The sequence below is a fragment of the Moschus berezovskii genome, chromosome 6 (genome assembly GCF_049115385.1).
Source record: "Moschus berezovskii isolate FMDL1 chromosome 6, NW_MosBer_1.0, whole genome shotgun sequence".
NCBI lineage: Eukaryota > Metazoa > Chordata > Mammalia > Artiodactyla > Moschidae > Moschus > Moschus berezovskii.
Window position 1 is genome coordinate 30604078 of NC_142465.1, and position 6613 is coordinate 30610690.

Consider the following 6613-nt stretch of genomic DNA (forward strand, 5'->3'; position numbering starts at 1 on the left):
GTTGAGCTTCAAGCCAACCTTTTCACTCTCCTCTTTCACTTTCATCAAGAGGCCTTTTAGTTCCTCTTCACTTTCTGCCATAAAGGTAGTGTCATCTGCATATCTGAGGTTATTGATATTTCTCCCAGCAATCTTGATTCCAGCTTGTGCTTCTTCCAGCCCAGCGTTCCTCATGATGTACTCTGCATATAAGTTAAATAAGCAAGGTGACAATATACAGCCTTGACGTACTCCTTTTCCTATTTGGAACCAATCTGTTGTTCCATGTACAGTTCTAACTGTTGCTTCCTGACCTGCATACAGGTTTCTCAAGAGGCAGGTCAGGTGGTCTGGTATCCCCATCTCTTTCAGAATGTTCCACAGTTTATTGTGATCCACACAGTCAAAGGCTTTGGCATAGTCAATGAAGCAGAAATAAATGTTTTTCTGGAACTCTCTTGCTTTCTCCATGATCCAGCGGATGTTGGCAATTTGATCTCTGGTGCCTTAGTTTGCTGTATTTCCTAATCATGTGACCTGGGGCAAAACACCTCATCTCTCTGAACCCTCATCTGCAAAATGGATCTGTGATGATTATATGAGATCAGCTGGGTAAAACACCTTGTGCAGAGCCCTGCCCACAAGAGTTACTTTGTAACTTGGGGTTTCTCACTTTGCATCTTATGCTGAATATCTGGAGAACTAGGAAAAGAAACAGCAAACTCAGTTTCATGTATATGGACTAATAGAATCTGAAAACCAAAAAGGGCTTAGAGATATATTTCCAGCTCCCCATTCAGTGAAGAAATTGCCTGGACTCCATCCCTCATTGGTAGTCATCCAACCTCTGCTTAAACATCTCCAGGGGCCATTCACTGGTTCACTCAATAAACAAGAACAAGGTACTGTGGGAGCCAAAAAGAAGGGCAGACACAGCTCTCACTGTTAAAGAGCCTACTAATATAATAGCAAAAAGGATAGAGAGATTACTATCACATAAGATAAACACTGGTATGTGCCAGTCACGGTGCATACAGAGCCAACAACCTTACAGGTTAATATATGTGCAACAAAGTGTAGCTCTAATGTTGAAACCCCGCCTAAATCCCAGACCTCACTGTTCCCGTTCATTTCATGGAAAATGCAGCAAGATCCTTCCACAGTAGATCTTGGGTCATTGTCTTTTTTTATCATTTTGTTTTTGGCTGTGCTGGGCCTTCATTGCTACATGCAGGCTTTCTCTAGATGCAGCAAACTGAGGCTGCTCTCTAGTTGCGCTGTGTGGGCTTCTCATTGCAGGGGCTTCTCTTGCTGTGGAGAACAGGCTCTGGGCTTGTAGGCTCAATAGTTGAGGCATATGGACTTAGTTGCTCTGCTGCATGTGGGATCATCCCAGATCAGGGATCCAAACCATGTCCCCTGCATTGGCAGGTACATTCTTAACCACTGGACCACCAGGGAAGTCCCATGGGTCATTCTTAAGGAGGACATTTTTTTGTAAAAACCTTTAAAATTCCAGGAGGGTGTGAACATGGAAAAGGCTAGAACAGATAAATGGTAGCACAGGTGTAGGGAGAACTGCAAGATCCTCCGGCCTCTTCTGGCTCAGAATTTCCAGGAATCCCTAGATGCCTACCCTAGATGTACAGTCCCTTACGCACTATCAGCAATTCCTGTCCCCCTGGGAAGCCCCGTACATCCCCACTCTCGGGGCTCATCCAAATGTCTTCCCGCGTGCTCTTTTTTTCTTTTTCATCCCATCCCTCTTACATTCTTTCATCTTTTATCAGCATCTCTATGATTTTCTTTGTGTCCACCTCTGCTTCAGTCTGCCCTCTCGTTATTTTGATTTGGCGTATCTGGTATTCTCAAGGTCCTTCTGTCTCTCAGTCTCCCTCTCTTTTACTCTTTCATCATTCTCGATTTCTTGGTTGGTTTCCATTTTCTGTCTCTGGCCTCGCTTTCTCCCCAGCTGCCGCAAAGCCATAAACCCAGCCGGCCCTGCAGCAGGCAGCCGCCAATCACTGGGCTCCAGGAGTTGCGAGGAGGGGGCTGCAGAGAGAAGGGGGCTTGGAAAAGCTGGGGCGTTGTTGCTACAGCATGGGAGGGGAGAGGCAGAAAAGAGCAGAGAGATGCCACTCCCAGAAGGCGACCACAGCTTTCCTGCAGGGAGCAGACGCCTGATTCCTCCTTCCCCTGTACTCCCCAAATTGTGATTTCTCATCTAAAACCACAGGTCACATATCACTCACTCCACCAGAGATTTGCCTCCTCCTTCATTTTTAGGCTGTCCCAAGATGAAGGAGCTAAGGGACCCTAGGAGTCTCGGGATGTTTGGGACATACTTTACATGAACATTGGGACAATAAATGGATGATCAAGACATGGTGCTAGGAAGTCACTGAGAAGAGGCAGACTCTTAATTGGTCAAGGGCGAACCAGAAGGTTGGGCAATCCAGGCTCCTTACCTGCTGCCTGCATCCCCAAAGCAGGACTGACAGCCTGAAACCCTGGTCCCTAGTCTAGGCTGGGATTGGGCAGTTCAGGTGCTATATAAGAAGCAACTATCCAGCTCATCAACAGGAAACTACAGGGCCTGGGGAAGGGGAGGGGTGCTAGAAAGGGAAAGCAGAAAGGGGAGGGATTAGCGAGAGATTTTAGGAAAAGACAGAGGAGGAACATTCCGTTCTATTCGGGCCCAGCAAGTGGTAATTCCTGGTGTGCCGGCGACCCCTGCTGGCTGCGCACCTCACTGCCCGGCAGAAGGGAAGGAACAGCCGGCCTGTGTGGGTCCCAGCGTGGGTCGAATATGACACTGCGTTTTGTGAGTGTGTCACCGTACAGCGGTCACGGTGCCTGTAGCACCACCTGCGATTATATGTGGGCGCCCCTGGGTGATGGCAGTAATGTGACCGAGCACAAAAGTCACGAAGTTCAGGCTCTGAACTCCTGGCTGCCCCTCAGGGAGTCCAGACTGGGAAGAGGGAGGTCTCTGAGCCCAACAGACGCCTCACTAACGTCATGTATGAACTCACTCGCTGAGGCTCTGCGGGCATCAAAGTAAAATTTACCTGTCCGAGTTTAGGGGGAAACGTGTGGGCTTTGGAAACAGACTTGCTGCTGCTGCTGCTAAGTCACTTCAGTCGTGTCCGACTCTGTGCGACCCCATAGACGGCAGTCCACCAGGTTCCGCCGTCCCTGGGATTCTCCAGGCAAGAACACTGGAGTGGGTTGCCATTTCCTTCTCCAGTGCATGAAAGTGAAAAGTGAAAGTGAAGTCGCTCAGACGTGTCCAACTCTTAGCTACTCCATGAACTGCAGCCTACCAGGCTTCTCCGTCCATGGGAGTTTCCAGGCAAGAGTACTGGAGTGGGATGCCATTGCCTTCTCCGGGAAACAGACTTACCTAGGTTAAAATCCTGATTCCCTGTACCAGCCATCTGACCTCAGACAAGTTATTTAACTTCTTTGAGTCCAATTTCCTCACCTGAAAGGCATGTTAATTCCCATCTCACAGGGTTATTGTGAGTGTAGCCCAGTGCCTGGCAATGGAAAGCGTTTAATAGATGCTGATTTTCTGCCTCCCTTTTCCTTTACCTCCCACCCGCAAGATGCGGCAGGGATTTCAAAAGGCGAATGAACTGAGGATATTGTTGACACTGATGGTGGTGGTGGTTTATATTTACATCACTCACGCAAATCATTTTAAACGTATTTTTAATACGTGGCTTTTTCCCTTTTTATTAGCCAAGCACATCATGATCGTGTTTTATTGGGATAGAAATATCCTGATGTTATGGCAGGTATGTAGAAGGATAGCCTTATGAAGTGATAACAAGGCATGACAAATCTTTCTTTATTGTGATACATTTTCATTACTCAGGTTAATCAGGAATTACCCATTAGAACAAGGGCTTAAGATAAGTACATGACAGTCATCTGTGCTGATCAGAATCTCCTGATTTTCCAATGGGTATCTAATTGTTATTGCTATTGTGGGGGGATGATTAATGCTTTGATTGAACTGGTCTTAAAACATTAGAATAACTCGAGATACGACAGGCAGTTAGAAACAGTATATTCTGAAATTTAAAAGAGGATGGATTTCAATTCTACCAAAAAACGTCTAACCATTACAGCTGTCCAGTGACAGAGGGCAAACTGCACATGAAGTAAAGAGCGCCTTTAGGGGAGAAGTGCTGAAGCAGAAGCTGGCTGACACCCCTGCAGGCTTACTGTGAAAGAGATCTGGGCTGCAGAGGGAGCCTGGGTAAGAGGCCCTTTGAGGTGCCTCCATGGATACACTGCCGTACACAATTAATACTTAGCTCTGTAGAAGCGTTGTCCCAAATGACATTACTGCCGTACCCAAGGCCATTGTTTGTCACCATGGGGTGGGATGGGGGATAGTAATAATAACAACTATATGCTTTTCCCATTCAAGACTGTTCTTCCCAAAGAAAGTCAAGATTCTGGGATCGTTCCCTCTTTAACCATCCCCATATTCCTCTAATTCTTTTTTTTTCCTATCTTCAAATATCTTAAAGAAAATTTTGCTTTTTTTTTTTTTTTTAAAAAGACTTTTTTCATCTTTTAGTTTTCTGCCTCCAAGAGGTGGGCAAGCAATAGACGGGGGCAGAGGAGGAAACAAACATTTATTGAGTTCCTATTTAGTGCAGCTGCTGTCATTTTTGCATTTAAGAAGAGTGTATACCTGCTGTCATGCAGGTTAAACATGTGCGTGTGTGTTAGTCGCTCAGTCGTGTCCAACTCTTTGCAACCCCATGGACCATAGTCCGCCAGGCTCCTCCGTCCATGGAATTCTCCAGGCAAGAATATTGGAATGGATTGCCATTCTCTTCTCCAGGGGTTCTTCCCAACCCAGGGATCAAACCCGGGTCTCCTGCATTGCAGGTGCATTTCTTTACTATCTGAGCCATTTTGTAAATGTGATGGGGCCACACATTTTTTTTTTTTTTTTTACTCTTCAGGCTTCTCTGTGGGATTTTGGTTATCTAGCTGCTAGTGGGGGTATCTGTATGCAACTCCTCCAAGGATTTCAATTCCTCCTATGTGTTCACAAGAGTTATTCTTCTGGCTTCAGGATCTTTGTGCAGGACACCAGCTTTGTCCCTATCCTGGGCACAGGGTGTTACCATATCAGGACTCCCACCTCCTTGCATTCCATGTGTGCATGATTTCCTTTTCCATCTTTGTCACAGAGCACGCAGATCCCTGTGCCCAAGCTCCACCACATGAAGCCATGTGTGTCCCACAACCCCTCCTTCCACCTCTGTGAAGAGTCCTTGGCACCCTCCCTTCCTGGCCACCCCCACTCCCCACTTTCCATGCCAGGAGATATCTAATTACACAGAAATTAGTACAGAGAAGGATCGTTTGCTTTTATGGCATCAGCGCCAGGGCAGTTGTAAATCTGGGGCTGCTGCTGTAACAGCCTCTGGGCACTGTGCAGGCTGTAGGGGGGCTCTCACCTCTGTACCCTGCTTTGCTCCATCTCTGCCCAGCTGCCCGGGGCTCTAACTCTGCCCAGGACTCCAGAGCCCTATCATATACCCCTCTCAAAAGGAGGAGGAGGCCTGTGAAAGGGGAGGGGTCAGTCAGAAGATGACACATACTAGCTGCTCAATAAATGTTCCCTGAATGAGAGAAGGGTTAATCCTAGCAGTGCTAACCACCACTAGGTACCCAGCTCTGGTGGCCAAGGGATGACTATTCCTACTAAGATTTCTCCCAAAATATTTAACACTCACTAGAGAGTCTTCCCCACCTTCTTATAAACTCAGATGAAGTTTATGGGTCATCTTGGCTTCCACTTTAGAGCTCTTGAACTCTGTCTCAGGCAGTATCAGATAATGAAAACAGCCCAGTTTACTAGCTAAGTGATCTTAAGTTACACACACACACACGCACACACTCACCTGAGCTTTGGTTTCCTCATCTGTGAAATGGCAGTCATAAACCTACCTTTCAGGTTGCTGTGAGACATCTATGAGAAAGCACTGAACCAATAGGAAAGTGGTCCACTAATTGTTATTATCACCATTGATTTCTTGTGAGCTAACACTTCCATTTTCTCACCACCCTTAAACTAGCCTTTATCCCAACCAATGCTCACACAAATGCCACCACACAATTTGGTTCAATAGGGTATGCAGGCAAGGTTGTGTCCAACCTAGAATGAATGTTTCTGTGTGTTATGAGTCTTGTCCGGAGCCAGGGGTGAGGACAGATGACTCCCACAATCCTTGGGTACCTGTAGACACTGTTTCACCTGTAACTTTCTCCAAGCTCTTATCTTGACAATGATTATTTTGAGCTCCATTATTCTCATGGAGGTTATGAATTTGTTCCTTGGAGTACATATGAGTACTGGGTAGAAAGAATCAAGGACTTAAGGAATTAGGAGAGAGCAGGAGCAGGGGAATTAGGGTAGTGACAGAAGACTTTAACCCTAAAGAGGGAGTAGCAAAGACAGAAGCCAAAGGTCCAGGTTTCCAACTTCCTCCCAACACAGTCTCCAAACCTAGGGACTTGAGGCCTCCTCCCTCTGCCCTCTCCTACTCTGATGTCTCTAGCCCAGGGCACTCAGCCAAGAATTTCTGACTTTCTCTCT